Source organism: Cynocephalus volans, chromosome 3 (genome assembly GCF_027409185.1).
Source record: "Cynocephalus volans isolate mCynVol1 chromosome 3, mCynVol1.pri, whole genome shotgun sequence".
NCBI classification, from domain to species: domain Eukaryota; kingdom Metazoa; phylum Chordata; class Mammalia; order Dermoptera; family Cynocephalidae; genus Cynocephalus; species Cynocephalus volans.
The window spans coordinates 136,766,329-136,789,453 of NC_084462.1; the positions used below are offsets into that span (position 1 = coordinate 136,766,329).

At 38.8% G+C, this 23,125-nt stretch overlaps 1 pseudogene; it reads left to right on the forward strand.

Annotated features, from left to right (window-relative positions):
• Window positions 1-3,628: 3,628 nt before the first annotated feature.
• On the forward strand, window positions 3,629-4,788 carry LOC134372758 (actin, cytoplasmic 2-like; annotated as a pseudogene).
• The last annotated feature ends 18,337 nt before the right edge of the window (window positions 4,789-23,125 follow it).

Here is a 23,125-nt window from a genome sequence, read left to right on the forward strand (position 1 = left end):
AGAGGGATAGACTCTTCATAAGTGTTTCTGATAACTCGCAGAAAATTAATTTTATTCTTTTTCACTTCAGAAAAGCATGATATCTCAATATCTATTTAGAAAGTGGAACAGAGCAAGGAGGGGAAACCATGCTAATTGATGAAGGTATATGGATCTTCTATAAAATATCGTGGCTTAAAAAAGAGGCAGATTGTTCCTTCCTTTCCCTCTACCTCCCCACCCCTGCCCCATGTTATTTCAATTTATATTTTGCCTAAGAGGACATATTGTAAAATCCATTTTATGGGTAAGGAAATTGGGAGGCAGTGGTACCAGAAGAACTCAAATTCAAGACGTGAGCTGGGGAACCAGCAGTAACAATTGTTCCAGCACCAGACTTGTACTCATAGAAGACTAGGACAAGTCCTGAGAAACAGGAGGATGGCCTCTTCAGGATGCATGTCTATGATCTGGGCCAGTTCCTCCTCAGACCACCATGCCTGCAGCCTTACTGCATCAGAAGATGGTGGCAGCCATGGAAAATCTCTGCTCTAGTATCTTTTCAAAACAAACCTACCACTGTGAGTACAGTTAGGTGACAGCTACCAGCTCCAGTACTTTCAAGATCTGCTGAAGTGTTTGAGCCAAGTCTGCACTCTTCCTGGGGAGCCCTGGTCAATACTGAGCATAGCAGAAGTACTAATAGGACCTGGCTATCTCTGCCCAATGTAGGACCCCTCTGCGGCAGTCTTTGCACTGGAGCTCTCCACTGGGCTGTCTGGGACTCTCTCAGAGCTCCAGCACAACCTGGGCCTCTTCCTACCCAATATTTCTTCCCTCTCTATCTTCCTCCATAGTGATCAGAAAAGACTAAAGGATTTCCTTGCTTACTCCTGGTGGCTCTACCTTTACTATTCATGGTTTTACCACCCCCAAATCCCTTGCTCTCATAACTCCACCTTGGTATCTGCTTTCTGGAGAACCTGAACTGACACAAACAGCCTGACACCTACAGCACTTTTAGTCAGCAGAGGCCTGTTTATATTAACCACTCTCATGTCACTTCTATATACCCAGAGGGTAATACTAAGATGTTGTAGCACCCATCCTGACTAAACATGTAGACATTGCTAGTTTAGTTTCCTTTGTTTTATTCCCTTCCTCAGTCCCTGTGTGGGTGTGATTGTGATCTAAGACAATGGAGCAAAAACATCTTTCAATTTCATGCCCTAGTAAAACAAACAAGCAAAATATTGAGAAACTGATATAGTGTTTCCAGTTTTTTATTTTACCAGGTAAAGGTATTAAAAGGCATCTGCAGGGCACAGGTGGTGATGGTCAGCTTTGTACCCCATGAATATGCATAATAATAAAAAAAACTGCAAATATGTCACAGTTATTTCATAAAGGTTACATTTTTTTAACAAAAAAGAGAAAAAACACAATCTGAGAATCAAGGATTTTTTTTAACACTTTAGGTTTTTAGAGAAGTTTTAGCTTATAGCAAAATAGAGAGGAAGCCACAGAGATTTCCCGTATGCCCCCTGCCCCGCCACGTACACCACCCCCCCACTACTGACATCCGCCACCAGAGTGGTACACTTGTTACAACTGATGAGCCTACATTGATGCATCATTATCACCCAGAGTCCATAGTTTACTTTAGGGTTCACTCTTGATGTCATATATTTACAGGTGTAGATAAATTTGTAATGGCTTGGTATCATACGGAGTATTTTCACTGCCCTAAAAATCCTCTGTGTTCCACTCTTTATCCCTCCTTCCTCTCTAACTCCTAGCAACCACTGACATTTTTATTATCTCCATAGTTTTGTCTTTTCCAGAGTGTCATATAGTTGTAATCATACAGTATGTAGCTTTTTCAGATTGCTTTCTTTCACTTAGTAATATACATTTAAGTTTCATCCATGTCTGTTCATGGCTTGATAGCTCATTTCTTTTTAGTGCTTAATAATAGTCTATTGTATGCATGTACCACAGTTCATTTATTCACTCACCTACTGAAGGACATCTTGTTTGATTTCGTGTTTTGGCAATTATGAATAAAGGTGCTATAAACATCTGTGTGCAGGTTATTGTGTGGACATAAGTTTTCAATTCCTTTGTGTAAATGCCAAGGAGTGTGATTGCTGGAATGTGTGATAAGAGTATATGGAGTTTTGTCAGAAATCACTAAAATGTCTTTCCAAGTGGCTGTACCATGTTGCGTTCCCACCAGAAATGAATGAGAGTTCCTGTTGCTCCACATCCTTATCAGCATTTGGTGTTATCAGTGTTCTGGATTTTGGCTACTCCAATAGGTGAGTAGTGGTATCTCATTGTTGTTTGAATTTGCATTTCCCTGATGATATATGATGTAAAGCATCTTTTCATGTCCTTATTTTTCATCTGCGTTTCTTCTCTGGTGAGGTGTCTGTTATGGCCTTTGGACCATTTTTTAATCAGATATTTAAAAAATTGTTGAGTTTTAAGAGTTTGCTGTGTCTTTTGGATAATATTCCTTTATCAGATATATCTTTTGCAAATATTTTCTTGTAGTCTATGCTTTGTCTTTCCATTCTCTGGACAGTGTCTTTTGGAGAGCAGAAATTTTTAATTTTAATAAAGTTCAGGTTATCAATTCTTTCTTTCATGGATCACAACTTCAAGGGCATATCTAAGGGATGATTTTTCTCACAGTTTGGAAAACTACATTGAATTATTAAAAGTAAATTATCATAAAAATAACAACAATATAAACAAGTTAGGGCATCAGCTTCCTTTCATAAAGGATTAACTGTCACAGAAATTTTCCTCCCAGTGTAAACAATTAGAAACCATGCCAAATACATGAAATAACAGATTTCAGACATTCGACAGCAGGTGTCACAGGATGATGACTTCTGACAGAAGGTGAATAGATGATGTAAGTGCTTTGATAACCCAGCTTACTGCCTGGGTCAGTTCCCAGTTTTAAGAGCAGGAAGAATAAACTGACATAGAGCCTAGTAGTGTTATCAAATTGATTATTGCTGCAGGAGGGTCTGATTGAGTCTATGGCTGAGTACTTACCTGCATATCCAAGGGGTAAAGCTACTACAGGCCAGAGAAAGAATCAGTGTAAAGCAGTGGGCCAAACAATTTCTCAGAGCTTACCAAGGGCTGGATATAGTGCATGATTCCACCAACTAGAGTGGAAACTACATAAAAAATGGAGACACAGATAGAGCTGTCATAAGCATCAGGCATTAGTTGTGGGGCAAAATTATTTTCAGAGTGAAAGCTGGTCTAGACCTGCCAAGCAAAAGAGAAAAACAAGCCTCAAATAGATCAAACTGATTTACAAGTAACTTAACTGCACACTAGAACAAATCTAACACACGTTAAAGAGAAAAAATAAAATTCAGAACCCAATCACATCCAATTTAAAATGTTCAGGACCCTATCAAAAGCATGCAAAGAAGTAAAAATTATGATCCACAATCAGAAGAGAAAACAATCAATAGAAACAGACCCAGAAATAATATTGACTATGGAATTAATATAGAAGGACCAGCTATAAAAATTTTTACATTTTAAAAACTGAATTTGCTCACTTGCCAGCACCGGCCAGTGCTCCTCCTCCTTCTGCCCCTCCGCTGCCCCATGGATGCAGCCTTCACAGCCTCTGCTGATCGCAACAGAAGAAGAAATCATAGCACTTGTCATTGACAATGGTTCCAGCACATGCAAACCTGGCTTTGCTAGGAAAGATGTACCCCAAGCCATGTTCCCCTCCATGATCGGGCACCCTTGGCACCAGAGCAAGATGGTGGGCATGGGCCAGAAGGATTTGTACATGGGCAACAAGGCCCAGAGTAAGCACAGCATTCTGACCCTGAAGTGCCCCCACCAAGCATGGTGTCATTACCAACTGGGATGACATGAAGAAGATCTAGCACCACACATTCTACTGAGCTGCACATGGGCCCCAGAGAATACCCTGTGCTGCTGACTGAGGGATCCGTGAAGCCCCAGGCCAACAGGCAGAAGATGGCTCAGATCATGTTTGAGACCTTCAACACCCCAGGCCACGTACATGACAATCTAGGCCATGCTGTCCCTGTACGTCTCTGGTGGCTACACTGGTATTGTCATGGACTCTGGAGATGACGTCACCCACACAATGTCCATCTACGAGGGCTACACCCTCCCTCACACCATCCTGCCTCTGGACCTGGCTGGCCAGGATCTGACCAACCACCTCATGAAGATCCTCATGGAGCATGGCTACAGCTTCACCACCACGGCTGAGTGGGAGATCGTGCATGACATCAAGGAGAAGCTGTGCTGTGTGGCCCTAGACTTCGAGCAGGAGATGGCACCTCTGTGTCCTCCTTCTATCTGGAGAAGAGCTACAAGCTGTTTGATGGCCAGGTGATGACCATTGGCAAGGAGCATCCACAAGACCACTGCGGCATCCACAAGACCACCTTCAATTCCATCATGAAGTGTGACGTGGACATCCACAAAGACCTGTGTGCCAACACTTGCTATCTGGTGGCATCCCCACGTATCCAGGCATCGCAGACAGGATGCATAAAGAAATCACTGCCCTGGTGCCCAGTACCATGAAGATCAAGATCATTGCCCCTCATCCCCCCCAAGCACAAGTATCCTGTGTGGATCAGTGGCTCTATCCTGGCTTCCCTGTCCACCTTCCAGAAGATGTGGATCAGCAAGCAGGAGTATGACAAATTGGGACCCTCCATCATTCTCAGAAAATGCTTCTACACGGACTCAAGCAGATGTGCAGCATTTATTGCATGAGTTAATTCCAAAGTATAAATTCGCTCTGACAAATGTATATACCTCATGCTAGCCTCATGAAACTAGAATAAGCCTTTGAAAAGAAATTTGTCCTTGAAGCTTGTATCTGGTATCAACACTGGATTGTAGAACTTGTTGCTGATTTTGATCTTGTATTCAAGTAACCTGTTCCCTTGGTATATGTTTAAGACCCTGTACATATCCTTGATTTAAACCCTTGGTACATGTGGCTTGGCCACTTGGTGGCTAAGTGAGAACATGGCTTATGGAGAAGTCCATGGCTTGGTGAGTCTGCATGACCATCAGTCTGTTGATCTTTTCAGGGTATTAACATGTCAGAGCCCATTATTCCAGGATTTCTCTAGAGGCTGGCAAGAGTTCCTGATTCAGTTGTTTTTTCTGTCTTGCTGGTCTAATGGGATTGGATGAGTTTGACCCTTAGGACCCAGTTTCCTTTTTTACCTGATGTTTTTCTGCAAGAACACCATGGTTTGTTACTTGCCTTGAGGTGGAAATGGTTTGCATTTACAAAGGTAATTTGCAAAAGGAAATACAAACCATTTCCACTTGTAAATTTATTCATCCTTTTAATTTTTATAAGGTTTTTGTGTGCAATTCTCAATTCTTTAAGAGATGACAATAAATTTTGGTTTTCTACCAATATGTGAGATCATTAGGTCCTGGCAACATTTCATTGTGTAAGGAAAAATAAAGTGCTGCAGAAAAAATAAATAAATAAATAAATAATGTACTCAGTAATATAAAGGAAAATATGAAATGATAAGAACAGATATAAAGAATACTTAAAAAGTATCCAAATACGCCTTCTTGAGATTAAAAACACAATATCATCTACAATTACAAAATATGCTCAGTGGGATTAGTATGAGAGTGCACACTGTAGAATTAAAGATCAGTGAACTTGAAGACATAGGAATAGAAACTATCCAAAATAAAGAAGACGTATGAATGCAAATAAGTACATATTCAATATCACTAGTTATCAGAGAATTTCAAGTTAAAACTACAATGCGATTTCACTACATACCCAATAGAATGGTTAAAATTATAAGACTGACAGTACTAGGTGCTGACATGGTTGTGGAGCAACTGGAACTCTTATACATTGCTCGTGAGAATGCAAAATGTTGCAGCCACTTTGTAAAACAGTTTGATGGTTTCTATTAAAGTTAAACATAAACTTACCATATGGCCTTACAATTATACTTTTGGGCATTTACCCAAGAGAAGTGAAAACATACATTCCCAGAAAGGCTTATATGTGAATGTCCATAGTGGTTTTTTTTCATAATAACCCCAAATGGGAAAATATCCAATGTCTATTAATAGGTGAATGAATAAACAGATTGTACTGTGCACATATGATGAAATACTACTTAACAATGAAAAGGAATAAACTACTGATACAGGCAACAACATGGATAAATTTCAAAAGCATTATGCTGAGTGAAAGAAGCCTTACACAAAATAATACATGTTGTATTATTCGATTTACATAAAATTCTACAAAAGGCAAAACTATAGTGACAGGAAGTTGATCAGTGGAGAGGGAATTAACTGCAAAGGGGCAAAAGTGGAGGGAAATTTTATGATATGTGACAGAAATATTCTGTTCCTTAATTGCAATGGTGGTTACATGACTACATTTGTCAAGATTTTGAACAGGTAAGTTCAAATCAGTGAATTTTTGGTATATGCAAATTATACCTTGAAAGAACTAATATTTTAAAAAGGCTTTATTTAAAAATTCAAATCCACACACACAAAAAAAGTTCACATTGTGTAATGATAAAATAAAAAAATTAAAAATTAAAAAAAATAAAAATTCAAATTCAGAAAATTACAACATAAAAAAATATTTTTTATGTTATACTTGCATGAAATTGTTTTCTAGGTTCTGCATTTTGTCAAAGCACCTTGAGGTAGAGCTTAATGTCTGTCTTGGTTCAGCACTTTGCTTTTCATCACAATCTGGTCTTAGTTTCTGTTTTTTTCTTCTTTTTAATTAACCAAAAGTCAAATTTCACACAAAAATTGGAAGCCAACTCAATGCCATTTTTCTCAATTTATAATAGTCAGGTTTACTCTAAGAAGTACAACTGTGGGGCTCACAAGCTTCCTCTTCTTTTTTCCTTGGGAGCCTTAAAACCCTGAGACAAGAGTGTAGATCAGGAGCACAGGCAAAAGAGGACATCAGGAGGTGCAGAGGGTGACTTCTGCCTCTCCCTTGGTGACTTCTCACACGTGGAATAACGGGTTGTGATTACTTAACCCAGGGCAATCAGAGAGACTCACACAAGTGAAAACTTCTTCATTAAGGGCAGGATTGACATCTGGGAATCACTAGTCTATGGCACTTAAGTAACCATTCTGAGCATAAAGCAGTGTTAAATATAAAGGATTTGGACAAAGGCCATCCTGGACTTGAGTCCTAGTTCTGCTGATTCTTATCCATGTACCATTCAGAAGGTCATTTTACCTTTCTCAGCCTCAGTTTGCACATCTTTAGAATGTAGGTATATATATTTTTCTCATAGCATTGATGTGAAGATTAAATGAAATAAATTACGTAGAATGTTTAGTACAGCATTTGGCACATTGTAAGTGCTTAATAAATAGGAACTATTTCTATGTTATCACTTGGGTTTTCTGCATTCAGTGATTATGGCTTGTTCTGTCCTTAGAACCACAGAGAACCCTTAAACAGGTGGCTAAACTCCTGGAAGAGAAAGGCACAAGCCCAGGGACAACAGCCAAGGAGGAAACAAGAGGAGCAAGGCAGCTCGTGATTGTGTGCCAGGTGGTGGAACAGCAGCTGGAGAAATGGGAAGCAGGTGTGGCAGGGCCACCTCCAGTACAGAGGCCCCTAACTCAAGACTTCCATTTATGATTCTTCTTTGGTTCACTTCTTTTATTTATTAATCAATTTTTAATTTCATTTATTTTCTCATATTTAAAAGATGATATTCTGTAATAGTAAGACAGTTTTAAAAAAGACTTAAGGGCTTATTACTAAGTGAAAGAAGCCAATCTGAAAAGGCTACATACTATATGATTGCAACTACATGACATTCTGGAAAAGGCAAAACTATAAAAAGAACAAAAAGATCAGTAGTTGCCAGGAGTTGGTGGGAGGAAGGGAAAAATACGTGGTGCATAGGGGATTTTTAGGGCAGTGAAACTATTCTGTTTGATATTAGAAGGGTGGGTATATGTCATTATACATTTGCTAAAACCCATAGAATGTACAACACCGAGAGTGAACCCTAATGTAAACTATGAGCTTTGGTTGATAATGAGGCATCATTGTTGGTTTATTGATTGTAGTGAATGTACCACAGGGATGCAGAATACTGATGGGGGGAGGATGGAGGAACTACTATACTTTCTGCTCAAGTTTGCTTAAAACTGCTCTAATAAATAAAGTCTATTAATTTTAAACAACCAAACAAACTTTCCGTGATTCCACCACTTATTACAAATATTCTTAATTTTTTTATATTGTTCCTCATGCACATACATAAAATTTCCATATGGTTGTGATGAATGAAGAATGACCACTTGACCTTCTGCATTTTAATTTAACACAGCATAGTATGTTCATGTCTTAGAAGAAGCCAAAGTTTTTATTTGCCTAAGCATTTCTGCACCTAAACTATTTATTTGATGATGTATTAGATAGCAAAACTTAGTGGAGAAGAAAAGGGTAGGAAGCTAACATGTATGCAGCACTTACAAGGCACCAGGCCCTATGCCAGGTACTTTACACATTCATTTTTTTAATCCTTGTAACAGCCACATGAGATTGGTGTAATTATCTCCATTTTATAGAGAAGCAAACTGTAATTTTAAAATAACTCAATTATCAGATTAGCTAAAGATCATCTTTGGACAAGCTTAGATGTTACTGGTGATATATCCAACCCAGATTTCCCTATGATATGAAAAATAAGTCAGAGTAATATTTACCTAGGTGTGTTTTATGGAACCCTGTTCTCACAGGAAGTTGAAAACTAGATAGAAAATGGATGAATGGATGGATAGATAGATAGTTATAGATCGATAGCCATATATATATATATATAGTTATAGTTATAGTTATAGATACACATATCTCTTTCTTCTGTAATCTTTGAGAAGCTCTAGGTGAAGATTGAAAAAGCCCCTTTCCTATAGGACATCTCAGGGTTTTTATACGCTAATGTATACTGTGAATTTCAATCATTTCCCATTTTTTTGGAGTGAGAATATCACAGCCCTAATTTTATCAAGGACACTTTGTGAAATCCTGTCCCATAACATAATTCATAATTTATTCAGTAGACTCACAGGTTAATTTGAAGAATTCCCAGAATACATTCTATGACAGTGTTCATAAAAATTCCAAGTTTCATCTCATTATTTATTTTATCAAATGAATAATATACCTTGGGGTTAAGCCATAAAATGATGTAGAAGCATAGAATTGTAGCCCTGGAAGGCATCAGAGCAACTCAGACAAGCTACCGCCCAGGCTTCACAAAGGACCACACCTAAGCCATCATGGACAGAGGGGTATCTAGTTTGTTGTAAAAGCCCTCCAGGGAAGGACATTCCATAACGTCCTTGTAACTTATTCCAATACTCAGCTTATCTGAGGAAATGATGACCTCTTTGGTGCTTTTCTAATTTATCATGCATGTACTGAGAGCCTCATGGTCATGGCGATACATTATAAGTGGGTGTAGATTTCAAAAAGGATGATGGTGAAAGGATGAAGACTGATCAACCTATCTATGGAGAGAGTGCACAGGAATTCAAAATGTCATCGCAAAGGCATCTTTGGCTCCTTCTTCTACCTCTTTTCACAGTTTCAATTAATCATCCCGTCCCGTAACTCTCCTCTGAAGTGTCTCTAGATTCAGCGTCCTCCTTTTTTTCCCTTGTGGTTCATAGTTGAAGACCTCGTTCTTGGTAGCTTGGATCTCCCAAATATCTCTTGGCTAATTTCCCTGTCTGTAGAGTCTTTTCTTTCTAATTTGTCTCCACAGTGCTCAAATATTCACCTTTAAAGTGCAGCTCTCTCATGTCGCTGCCACATCTAATGTGTCCCCCTGCCGACAGTATAAATGTGAATTCCATAGACTAGCCATTTAGCTCCTTATAGTTTGGTTCCAACTTGCCATCCCAGTCTCATCTCCAGTTATTCTCCACCACACATTTAATGCATCAGCACTGTGGAGTCTTCCTGACCCTGCAGATTTTTGTGCTTTCATGCCTTTGGTTTTTTCATTTCTTCTACCTGAAATTCCTCCCCCACCCCTTTGAAGTGTTTTCATTCATCAGTCAAGTGCTAGGTCCTCTGTGAAATCTACCTAGGTTTCTCTAAGCCAAACTAATTTTTTTTTTTTTTTTTTTTTTTTTACCCTTTTTGATTTCCCGAACTTTTGCACATATTCACATCATGTAGAATGCTGGGTCACAAAATGTGTCAGATATTCAACCAATGGGTAATATAACTTTGATATGTGCCATGGAGAGGGGCAATAGGCAGAGGCCAAACAGAACCAGCAGGGAGGAGACCAGAACTGACTAACCAGCAATGGAAACTGAGCCATAGAGGTAACGGGAAAAGCAAATGAAGACTGTGAGGGTGATGGTGATTGTGGGAGAGAGAGAAAAAAAGCACACAATGACCTTTCCCCTGAGAATGAGAGGGTTCTGCCTGCAGTCCAGGGAAGATGGACAAGGCCAGAGCTTAAGGCAGGCAGCAGCTCTTCAATGTCCTCTGGAACCAAGGGGACAGGACATGAGGAAGACGGCAGCCACAGAAGCAAGAAACCCGCAGTGGATGAAACTCCAACTTCTCCATCATCCTCAGGGCAAATGAAAAACAGTGTCAAGGCCAGGAACCTTGGGGTTGGGAAAAGGAAAGGGTAGTTGTCAATTTCACATCGCAAGAACATCGTTTTATATTACAGTTATCTGCATCGATCTATGGTAGGAACACCTGTCTAGCACTTCGGTTGTTCTCAGGGGTTCTGGTTGGGAGAGGAGGAGAATGCCAACTTGGCAACACCCTATGAAGCTAATTGTCTGGGGATAATTATCAGTTCTGAATCAGTTGCAGCATTGAGCACGCGTAATAGTACTGTTGATTCGGTGAATAAATACATGAACTAAAGATGGAGGGCTCTCCTCGGAAATACTCATTTAAGTTCCATCTTCCTAATATATACAAGTTTATAATATACAGTATAACTGCAACAATAGTTCATAGGTCAATTTAGCTGTAAGGAAGTAAAACTTATTCTTTAAACACTTACTTTAACTTATGCATGTAAACAAGTATTTTTTCTGCAACGTGGTTACCTTAGGCAACTTTATGTTAGTGTAACTATATTGCAGGTTTCTGTTTTGTTATCATTTATTGAGTACCTATCATGTGTTGCACCCTGCTGTGAATGCTTATCATTTCTAAACTCACAGCATTCCTAGGAGGTGAGCATTGTTATCCTCATTAGCTAGGTCAACTGGTGGCAGAGCCAGTAGTTGATTGAACTGCAATCGGAGACTAAAACAAGTATTCTTCTTATTCTGTCCTATGGACTCCAAGCATTTTTTTGGGAAATGCTTTAAAACCTAAGGCACATTTATATAATTACTCAATGTTGGGAAAATGGTCAGGGTCCCTCAGAGGCCGAGCACCTGAGGTGGGTATGCGCGTGTGCACAGGGGCTCCTTGTTATTGTCTAATGTGATTTCATGTGCATCCAGGTGTTTTTTGGATCATGGACTTGAATATAAAGGACTAACAGTGCAGATGCGCAAAGCTTCTGGAGGACGTATTAGGTCAGCTGTTCCTAGTTCTGAATAAAGCCTATCGTTTCTTCACCCACGGCCCCCAGGACCTTTTGCTACTACCCAGCTCGTAGACCTCTGTGTGAAGGGTTTGTGACCCAGTCTGGACAACGGGCTTGAGGTCCCTAGCTTTATACTCCGTAATAAATTTTGTGCTTTCAGAACGAATTTGAGTTTTAAATACACTTAAAAGACTTTTGGAATCAAGTGGGTACAAATGATAGGAGATCGGGGTACACTAATATCCTTTGGGAGCAAAAAATGATGTGTGACTCGAGAAAATACATTGAATTGTGTGATTTGTAAACTGAATTAAAAGATAATTGAAGTATCACTGCTTTTAGGATTTCTAAACCACTAGACATACTGCAGGAGTAGTATTTGGTATAGAAAGTGTGAACGGTTTAATTTTATATCAACCCTATAATTCTACCCTTGAAGCCTAGGATTGGAAAGATAATTGTAGGTCACTGAATTTTTTTTCTCAAATTCTGTATCAGTGAGTGGCAGAGCAAACCTTTGAACCTCAGACTGTCAGGTTCCAAGTTCTTTTCATTGCATGTTCTTCCCTCAAACACTGTGGGAAATGCTTTTAGTGCCCAAGGCCCTGCCTGGTGAGCTTCATCCTGTGCTTAAAACCACCAGGGATAACAAAGAGATCTCATATCTGACCTCTCCTCCCATCTCACCTCCTCCCCAGGAGTTTTCTCTGAGCATATTGTAATTATCAGAACATCCTTTTTTTTTTTTTTTTTTTTTTTATCTAGGCCTAAATCCATCTGCATGTAGTAGGCATTTCAAGATTTTGAGAAATGAATGCAATTTTGTGAGCAAAAAGGAAGAAGTTAATTTAGACATATTCTAAAGAGACATTCCTCAAACAAAATTAAAGCTCCAAAGCAGATAAACCTGATTGCCCCTTGCCAGGCTGCTGTTTTTTTAGCTGTCACCCAACCCAACTTTCAGAGTAGACTCAAAGGAAAAGCAACCAAAATACTTTTCTGACTTTTCCATATTTAGCACAACACCACACAAAATTGCTAAATACCATATAACCACACTTGCCATCCTGGGGCCTATAAATTCAGAATTCAGACACTTGATTACAAACCACAGAATGACTCTGTTTAAGAAACAGTATGTGGGTTTGTAAGGGAGCTGCCCCTAGTTAGATGTTCTTCTGGTTATTAACTTAGTAACATGGGCTTTTTTTCCCTCTCTCTTCCTTTTCAATCCTTCTACCATGCTGTCATCTCCAATTTCTGGTACAGCTGCATGAGTATTGGGGGTGTATGCCTGAAAGAGTTGGGGGAGCATTTTCTGCTATAATTATAGTCCAAAAGGAAAATAAGCACATACGTTTTTGGTTTTGCAGTAAAATTCTGCAGCAAAACAGGAGTCAATCACCAAGTTTCAGGAAAGCTAAGGTATGACTAGAAATTCACTCCTCCCCTCTAGGGGTGGCCCAGCACCACTGTGGTCTAATTTTTCCCGCTAGTTAGTGGTGAGGTCCTTTTCCATCTCAGGATTCACAAACCATTCTCTTCTGTTCCATATCTTTCTGCCAATATCTATCTCTTCCACCAGTCTCTGACCTGACCCATTCATTAGGCAAACGAAAAAATGATGGGAATCACAACCTAGATATTTTCGTCTCCCGGACTAGTTTACATTTTTATAGAGACAAAACCATAAGCTAAGCCAGTGGAGCACTTGCCCCGACAGGGAGATACTTCAGAAACACGTACAAGTCACCTCCCCACCAAGCTGGGCTTTCCCCCACCCTCTATCGAGGCCACTACTGCTGATAAACTTATTGAAATAAATTGGAAAATTATAAAGCTAAAAAATTCTTAAATGTTTTTGATGATAGAATTTTAGTCTCTACATATAAACCCCTCATTTTATTCCTCTGTGATAGTAAATGCCTCTTATAACTCAGAAGCCATGCCACAACGCTACTAAGAATTCTTTAATAATTTTAAAAGCTCATATTGACACTTTACTATGTTCCAGAGATAATGCTAAGTGCTTTGCCTTGCTGCAATCTTAGGAAATAGATACCATTATCTCCATTTTTACAGTTAAGAAGACTGTGAATGAGAGTAGTTGTGTATCTTAAGTAAAATCATAGCATTGCTATGTGACAGAGAAAGCATTGCAGTCCATTCCCTTAACCACTGCACTGGAACATCTTTCTAGGTAACATATCCAGCCCCGAGGCTGCATAAGCTGAGAAATTTTATAACAGACTGGGTTTGTGAAGACAAGCAACAGCTACTGATTCTAGATTTAAGGGAAAAAAATGATAATGGGGAGTCCATACAAACATTGGAGGTGCTGGAAATCTAGGCCCAGAGGTGCTGCAGTGAGGAATAATAGGAAAATTGCACACAAAATGGGTCCAGGGAGGATGGCCCTGGAGCTGTTATCACTTTGCCATAGATAGGCACTGAATGCTGTAATACACCTGACCCCAGACACTAATACAGCTGCTGGCACTGCTCCTCTGTTGCCCCAAGAACTTGATCTCATAGCAATGGCCTTCACTGCCAGAGAAGATTCTTCTCAGTCTTTGCTTCTGCATCTCTGCTTCCCTAGTCAAAGACCAGTGTAGGTGGATTTGATTGGTGGAGCCCAGGTCACGTGCCCACACATCACCAGCAAGAGGGACTGGGAAAGTGAGTTTGGAGCATTTTTACCTTCTATGATGACAAATGTCTGTGCCTCCCACCAAAACCTATAAGGTGGATAAGTGCCCATTGGATATGAGGTTTAGATGGTTGGCAGCCGAAAGGAATAACATATGCCTGCTACACCTGAGAACTAGGGTGGCAAGCTTCTCTAGCACCATACAATTTACTCCTTCATCCATACAAGTATGAGATGCTCCATATCCCCCAGCCATGTGATTCTAAGATCATCAGCATGTATAACAGGACTTTGTGGTTCACCAGAGTGTTCTGTGGACAATGAATGGTGTCAGCAGAGATCCTGAGTCATGCAAGACTACTATTTAAAAAGAAGAGAGAAGAAAAATTTAAGTGCTCTTGAATGATTGATGCTGTTGAATCAATGCTCTGTGGATTGAGGCTAAAGAGCACTGTGTCCAGAGTAACTGCATTTTGAATGAAAAATAAAAGAGCTTCTGCAAACTTGTAATTACCCTTTTGGTTGTGTTCATGGTAAATGCGAACAGTGAGGATGTTGGCTTCCAGCTTGGATCAATTTGTTCACCAGATCCAGTTTATTTTCACCAGAACTCATCTCCCAGAGGTCCTCCACTACAAAAGGGAAAGAAGAGAAATATCTCTATCTGAGGAAGGATAATAAATCTTGCCTGTTGTGGACATCTGTGGTGTTTCTCTGCTCAGCATTCATTCTTTCTCCCTTCGTTAACAGTACCACAGTACTGCTTTGGCAATGACCTTGCCCTACTGGTTCTAGAGATGTTCATGTGACCCAGATTTAGAATACACAAACTCCTGTATATAGTGATTGATTCAGGGAAGGGCATGTGGTACAGAACATGCCAATCAGAACATTCCTGAAACTACTGGGAAAGAGATGTTCTCTCCATTAGAATTATATGCTGGCCTGGATCTTCTGAAGGACATCTTGCCACTGTAAGGGGAGGGCCCATCTGAGAACAGAGCCAACAGAGAAACACAAGCAGATATTTTTAAAAAGAATGAATACTTATGACATCATTTTAACACCTAGATCAAGACAGCGCTTTTCAATTACCTGAGCTTGTAAATTTCTCCTCTGCCTTAAGCCAATATGAGTTGGATCTGCTGTCACATGCAACCAAAGAATCCTAACTGATTCACCAACTTTATTAATTCATGGAGTTCTGGGCTGCCTTGGTTCAAGAAGAAGCCAATAACTAGTTGTCTTGAATGCTGTAGGAAAAGCTCATAGTTTGGGTAAAGAATTGGCTTACATGTTTTCTTCCAACTTTGAGAGTTTAGGATTTTGTGACTAAAAGCAAATGAGAAGCATTTGTTAAAATAATTAGATGCTATCTCAGAAAAGGGTCATGATGGGATTGCCATTTTGTACAACAAAAAACATTATCCAAATTGGGTTAGTAACTATTTTAAGTTCTATTTAGCTTCTTGTGGTAATACTTTTCATAAGTACTTTGTAATTTCTAAGTTTGTGAAGCTTAAATAATTATGTAATTACTTTGCAACAACCACAGATCTTCTCTTGGGTTTGGTAGCTACTCTAAGCCATGTTAAGTTTTTCATTATAAATTATATTATGTTTAGTACATAATTTATAGTTCGTATGACAAGAATAACCATATCATGCAACTATTTTGTAATAGCGTAGCAATTACTCCCATATTGTAGTAACTTCCAGTGGAATGAATTTTTCTTTTATAATTACAGAAATGATAACATCAAATTTAACAATTTCCTGGTGATAACATTTATACATATAAATTCAAATATAATTCAGTTGCTTCTTCTTGGCCATTCTAGCTGATCAAAAAAACAAATTGAATAAAATGTTTTCCTGTCACTTTAATATTAAATGATATTTAGCAACTATATGCTACAGGACTCGAAGCTTGGAAACAGATACTGTGTAATGAGATCAAAGTATATTATTTGCCTGCATTTATACTCTGGCAACAAATAGGCCTTGATCAATTACAACAGTTCAAGATCAAGGGATCATGCGGGAAAGTTATATTTTATTGTAACATAAACCCAGTTGACAAACTACCCTGAAAGATGTGGTGTGAGAGATAGGCTTCCTTATGGCCTGGAAGGAAAGTGAAAGGCACAGGATGTGGAATTAGAAACCTGAGTTTGATTCTAACTTTGCTATTTCCTAGCTAGGTGATCTTACCAACTGCATAATCTCTCTGAGTTTATTTTTCTTTAGATTTGGCCTAATCATATTTGTCTCATAAGGTTTGTTGCAAAACCAAATGATATAATATCTTTGAAAGGGATGTGTCAGATACTAAATAAGTATTAGATACTCTTAAAGAAGAAAGCCCTTTGCTCTCATTCGATTTATTTAGTTTGGAATAAAATACCCTTCCTTCAAACAATATTTTATAATAAAAGAGAAAAAAATACATTGTCTACTATGTGCAAGATACTGCATTAATACAAAGAATTTATCCTGGTATTTCTTTCCCTTTTTGATGCAATCTAGACTTTTTCCAAGAGCTTCTGTGTATCTATTTTCCCCTACAAAATACATTTGAGGGCTTTTGAACTTTGCTTTATTAGTGAGAAGCACAAATTTTCTTGGACCAACAGAAGAAAAAAATGTAAACGAGAAGTTGTTTCTTCACCAAAGGGTTTGGTTATGGGGTACAACACAATACTGTAGCTAGTGTAGCTAGCGTCTTCTAGAAAAGAAATATCTGAGTCTTATATGGAGGATATTAGTCTAATTTTTTTTAGGGGTTGCTAGAGTTAAGTATTAGAAAATTCTTTTTTTAAATTTAGACAGCTATTTAATCTTAGATAGGTAATTTCAGTTAGTTGACAGTCCTGATGTTATTAGATAGTAGCTCTACTACTTGTTAAGTTGAATTGGTTTATTATAAAGCACAATGTGCATGTACTTTTGTCTTGGATTTAAGAGTTAAGTTTGTTATTCCAATTTTAGAAAAGTGGTTTTAAAAGGATATAAGAGACTATACAGCTTTGAACTTTTGTTACATGTAAATGTGTATATTAATGCCATGGGTATATGTACAACTGTAGCTAGCAGTGGTTTTTAGTGAGGTTTCACTAGAGCAACATATTTCCAAGTTGCTGTCTTTCCTTATAAGCATTGAATGCTAGAGGAGTTGTTACTACAGAAGCCAGAGGTTCTAATAAGTGTAGGTATGGCTGGACCAGGGACATCTTTTTGTTTATACTAAGCATTGAAGAGGTTATGCACTGTGTTCTATCCCTAGATTCCTGATGATTCGGTCAAGTTTTGTTTTTGTTTTTTTTTTTTTAAGTTTCCTTGTCAATTACATTTGTATTATTTTCATAAAGCTGCTGTAGCAAGTATCATAAGCTGGGTAGCTTAAACGTAAGAACTTTATTAGCTCACAGTTCTGGAGGCTAGAAGTCCAAAATCAAGGTGTTGGCAGGGTTGGCTCTTTCTGAGGGCTGTGAGAGAACAATCTGTTCCATACCTCTCTCCTTGGCATGTAGATAACTATCTTCATGTTCACGTGGCATTCTCCCTATATTTGTGCCTATTATGGACTGAATGTTCATCTCCTCCCCAAATTCATATGTTGAAGCCCTAATTCCCAATGTGATGGTATTTGGAGATAGGGCTTTTGGGAGGTAATTTAGAGTTACATGAGATCACAAGGGTGGAGCTCTAGTCTGACAGCATTAGTGAGACACCAGAAACCTTGCTTGCTCTCTCTCCCACGTGTGTGTAAAAAAGAAAGAGGCCATATGAGCACACAGCAAAATAGCGGCCACTTATAAGCCAAGAGGCCTCAGAATGAAGCCTACTTTGCCGGCACCTTTACAGCCTCCAGAACTGTGGATCCTGGCTATTTCTTCTCTGGGTTCTGGCTGCCCATCTCTGGCCTCCCACAGGAAACGGGGCTCAAGACCCTTTGCTCTTGGATTCCTCCAACCTCTTCAGGGATTTTTACCAACTTTTCAAGGCTTGTTAGTAAAACACAGGCTCACCTACACTCTTAGTGCTTCCACTCCATTGCCCTTCTCTCTTGCAAGCTCAAATTATGTTTGTCTCACCTGTGTATGTTGTGTGTGTGTGTAAGCTTCACTCTTAGTGTTTTCTCCCAAATCATCTATGTAGTGACTCCTTTCAGTTCCTCTAGAAGCCTTAGCAATTGAAAAATAAGAGCCAGAAAAACACTCCTTTGCCTATCATATGCATTCTCTAAGTAATGAGCACAGATGACCCTAACCATTTTAAGTGGAGACAGGCAAAGGGCAAAATAAAGTGCTAAGGAAAGGTTACTATTTAAAATATGCGATGCCATCATAATACCTTGCTTTTCTTCCCTATGTAGTTTTTTCCCAGCTCTATCACTCAATAGTTATGGGATTTTAGGAAAATTACTTAACACTCTGCACCTCAGTTTCCACATCTGAAAAATGGGTATAGTAATACTGGGTTGTTGTAAGGATTAAGTGCAAAAAAATTATGTAAAATGCTTAGAACACTGTCTGGCACTTAGGACTTGTAAACCAATTATTAGTATAATTATTATTATTCATAAAACAATTAAATGGCTAAAATGGAAAGAGGAAGCTGGATATTTCTGCCTGTGGTAAACTCATAATTTGAGGTCTGGAAGAAATATGAGACATCTCCTATCCCAGCTTCATCATTAACAGTGCATACAGTAAAAGTCAGCAGGGTGACTTGCCTAAGAGAAACTCATTGCTGAGGGAGGCTAGAATCCAGCCCTTCTGATTCCTGGTGAGTGCCATGTGTATACATGATTATAATCCTGTGAGAGGAAGGGTACTTAAATGCTACCCACGACATTTTTTCCCACATAACTAAGGGCAACATCTAATTCACTTTGCTCTTAACAAAAGCACTTGTCATTTTAGTAACAAGCAGCCTATCCAGTCATGGGCAGTAGTGAGTGCTAGTTTTTTAACATTTTAAGGCATCAGCCCAAGGATTCTGCCCAAAGTGAGGGAAATATGTCTGACAATATTTTACTGTGTTACCTTGAGAACGGCACTTTCCTACTTCTAAAAACCACAGGAGTTGGACTAACCAGTTGTACTCCACAGAGCACCCATTTCAGAACCAAAGCAGAGTCCCAGAGTCAGCACCTCTGAGGTGGGGCCTGGAAATCTGCATTGTCAATGAGTTCCCTAAATTATTATTATTATTTTAAAATTATTTTTATTATTATTACTATTTTTTTCATTCTAAGATGTTGCAGAATGGGTGGAGGCAGGGAGTGGGAGAGGGGACATGGGAGGGGGGTGGGCTGGCCCATGGGTGGCTCCTTCACTGGCCTGGCTGCGGAGGGCAGGAGGGTGGGCCTGAGGCCCATGCCCCCACCGACCTGGCTCAGGAGCCCCAGCGGGGCTTCTAGCACTGGCTGGGTCTGGATCTAAATTATTCTTAAGCATTGGAAAATTGGGGAATGACTGTCCCAGACAGCTTCTAAGGGTTCTCTTTCACTGTAACATACTTCCATTCTAAATTAAAGTCCCAGACCTTGCAACATTACCCACAGCTTAGTCTAAATAGTGCTGCCCTCATGTTCAAAGAAATGGTCGAAGTAGAGTAAAATGCACATTTACTTTTGCAATGTCATATTCCAAATATTTCTTTACTCTGAATGTACCTAACCTCCCCAAAGGTCATTTAATACAAATTTTCCATGTGAACATGGAACTGTCTTTCATTAGGATAAATCACTGCATTGCCTCTCTGATTTTTGAGGTTCACTAGAACGTTCCTACAGCATACCTTGGGGGACCCTGGCGTACAGACTGTGTTGCAAGTTTCACACTGCTCTAATGAGTTCCTTCTGATATTTCCAGTATGTGTCTCTGTGTATGGCCCCTTAGACATGCCTGCCATCCCCATATCCCCCTGTGCAGCTCCAGTGATACCAAGACCCTTGAATTTAGAACATTTCAGAATGTAAGAAGCCACCTGACAATTCGAGCTTTGACTTAGTCAGTTTCAGCTTGGAAATCTGGCTGATATTTTCTGACACAGATTTCCTCTCATGAGGGCAGAGGGTGAGCTAATTTCTCTCTTTTTTCAAATGTTAAGCTGGATTCCAGGAGTAGGCCTTGGTCACTGCAACACACCTGCACATCAGGAAATTTGTCTTGGGACCTTTCTTTTCAATGCCAAGTGGCAGGGCCCTTGGTTCCAGTCTTCTCTGGAAAAACCCAGGCATAACTGATTATGTAATAGTCTTGGAAAATAGATACTTGACTTGAGATAATTGATTTTGATCTTAACATCATTCCTTTAAAAAAATAAAAATAAAGCATTTGTGCAAATAAAGACCTGTTGCTTATAGTTTAAGAAATGGCTAGTGCTCTGAAGTACAGATATATGTTTTCTGGGTGCTTTTCCAATTTAGGCAAGGATTGGTTTGGTTTTTGAGTCACTTCTGAAAGTATTTTTTAGGATTCATCTTTAATCATATCTTCTCCCAAAATAGTGCATGATAGCTTCTTAATTTGCTATTGTATTACTCACGTCTTGACACTTGTATTTTTTTGTGATGATGTGAAATTTGAAATCATTCTTTATTTCTGACCATTATTTGAGAATGCAATCTTTTAATTTAAAAATTATCACTATTCTTATTTAAGGAATTATTCTCATGATGTTAATTCTTCCCATCCAAGAGCATGGTATGTATTTCCACCTTTTTGTGAAGTGTCCATTCTATCCAAAGCAATCCACAGATTCAATGCAATCCCCATCAAAATACCAATTACATTCTTTACAGAAATATAAAAAGCAATCCAAACATTCATATGGAACAACAAAAGACCCTGAATAGCCAAAGCAATCCTAAGCAAATAAATAAATAAATAAATAAATAAAGCCAGAGGCATAATACTACCCAGCTTCAAATTATATTACAAAGCTATTATAACCGAAACAGCATGGTACTGGCATAAAAAGAGACATTTGGATCAGTGGAACAGAATAGAGAACCCAGAAATCAACACACATACTTACAGCCAACTGATTTTTGACAAAGGCAAGAAGAACATACATGGGGAGTAGACAGCCTCTTCAATAGATGGTGCTGGGAAAATTGCACATCCAGATGCAGAGAAATGAAACTGGACCTGTACTTCACACCATATACCAAAATCAACTCAAAATGGATTAAAGACTTAAATATAAGATCTGAAACTATAAAATTACTAAAGGAAAATATAAGAGAAACACTCCAGGTAATAGGACTGGGCAAAGACTTCATGAATAAGACCCCAAAAGCACAAGCAACAAAAGAAAAAATAAATAAATTGGATTATATCAAACTAAAAAGCTTCTGCACAGCAAAGGAAACAATCAATAGAATGGAAAGACAACCTACAGAATGGGAGAAAATATTTGCAAACTATACATCCAACCAGGGATTAATATCCAGAATATACAAGGAACTTAAACAACTATACAGTAAAGAAAACAAACAATCCAATTAAAAAATGGGCAAAGGAAATGAATAGACCTTTTTCAAAGGAAGACATACAAATGGCCAACAGGTACATAAAAAAATGCTCAGCATCACTAGTCATCAGAGAAATGCAAATCAAAACCACATTGAGATATCATCTTACCCCAGTTAGACTGGCCATTATGAAAAAGACTGCAAATAACAAATGCTGGTGAGGATGCAGGGAAAGCGGAACTCTTCTACCCTGTTGGTGGGACTGTAAATTAGCACAGCCATTATGGAAAACTGTAGGGAGGTTTCTCAAACTACTATAGATAGAACTACCATATGATCCAGCAATCCTACTACAGGGTATATATCCAAAGGAATGGAAATTATCATGTCGAAGAGATACCTGCATTCTGTGTTCATTGCAGCTCTATTTACAATAGCCAAAATATGGAACCAAGCTAAGTGTCCATCGATGGATGACTGGATAAAAAAAATGTGGTATATATACACAATGGAATACTACTCAACTATAAAAAAGAATGAAGTTCTGCCCTTTGCAACAACATAGATGAGTCTGGAGAAAATTATGTTAAGTGAAATAAGTCAGACAAGGAAATAGAAATAACACATGCTCTCACTCATAACTGGCTGCTAGGAAGGAAAGGAGGTAGGTAGGGAGGGAGGGGGGGAGGGAAGGAGGGAAGAAGGAAGGAATGAAGGAAGGCAAGAAAGAAAAGACAGCAACAGTACATTGAAGTTTCAGACGGGGAGAGCAAATCTAAGGATACTACAGGTAGGGGGAGGGAGGGAGGGGGTTGGGAAGTGATAGGTTGGGTAAAGAGCATAAAGAAATACCATGATTTGTAAGAATGAATATGCTAATAATAAAAAAAGTTAGTAAAAAAAAAAAAAAGAATCATTCGGTTGAGTACAGAGTTTGTTATCCAGTTATTGACTTTATAGAACATTGTCCTTGTTATAAGAATAACCCTTGATATAAGTTGCCACAGAATCTAAAAGATGCCTAAAGTAGCCAACATCACAATTAAGTGTATAGATTCCTTCAGAATTATAATATCTTGGGCTATTGGAAAATTATCCATTATTTTCTAACTTAAATTTTGGAATCATTGTCCTAAATTAGAAAATGACAGCAACAATTTTCTTTTTGGCCCTTTCTTCACTGTCTGAATTTACAATGTATCACCTGGTCAAGATGAGAGTCACATAAATGGAGAACAGAAAGATATCTCAAAGCAAGGCCTGGGAAGCTGGCCAACTCAGAGATATTCCTGACAAATATCAGATGTTTTCCTCATAGGTGCTGATATAAACTAA